Source organism: Odontomachus brunneus, unplaced genomic scaffold (genome assembly GCF_010583005.1).
Source record: "Odontomachus brunneus isolate Ranch 3 - 2012 unplaced genomic scaffold, Obru_v1 Obru_scaffold_174, whole genome shotgun sequence".
Classification (NCBI taxonomy): Eukaryota; Metazoa; Arthropoda; class Insecta; order Hymenoptera; family Formicidae; genus Odontomachus; species Odontomachus brunneus.
This window is the reverse complement of record NW_022639624.1, coordinates 718,579-719,135: the sequence shown is the minus strand read 5'-3', so window position 1 is coordinate 719,135 and position 557 is coordinate 718,579.

Here is a 557-nt window from a genome sequence, read left to right as displayed (position 1 = left end):
GTTCCTTTTTTATATTGGATTTCAAATTCATATTCTGATAGTTTAGTGCGCCACTTCCTCAGTCGGGAAGATGGGTCTTTAATCGAATTAAGCCATACTAAAGGTTTATGGTCGGTAATAATTGTAAATTTTCTTCCGTATAAATATGGTCTAAAATAATTAGTACAATATACAATAGCTAGACATTCTTTTTCTATCGTAGAATAATTTTGTTCTGCTGAATTCAGAATTCTTGAAGTGTACGCGATCGGAAGATCCTTTCCGACCGGTCCTTGACTTAAAACTCCGCCTATGGCGAATCCTGACGCGTCTGTCGTTAAGTTAAAAGGTCGTGAGAAGTCAGGATATTGTAATAAAGGTTCAGTAATTAAATAATTTCTTAGGATTTCGAAAGCTTGTGCTTGTTGTTCTCCCCAATCGAATTGTCTATCTTTCTTTAATAAATCAGTTAAGGTTTGGTTATTTTGGAAAAGTTGGAAATGAAACGTCTATAATATCCGGAAAGTCCTAAAAATTCTTTAATATTTTTCTGGGTTTTTGGTGTAGGAAATTCCTTG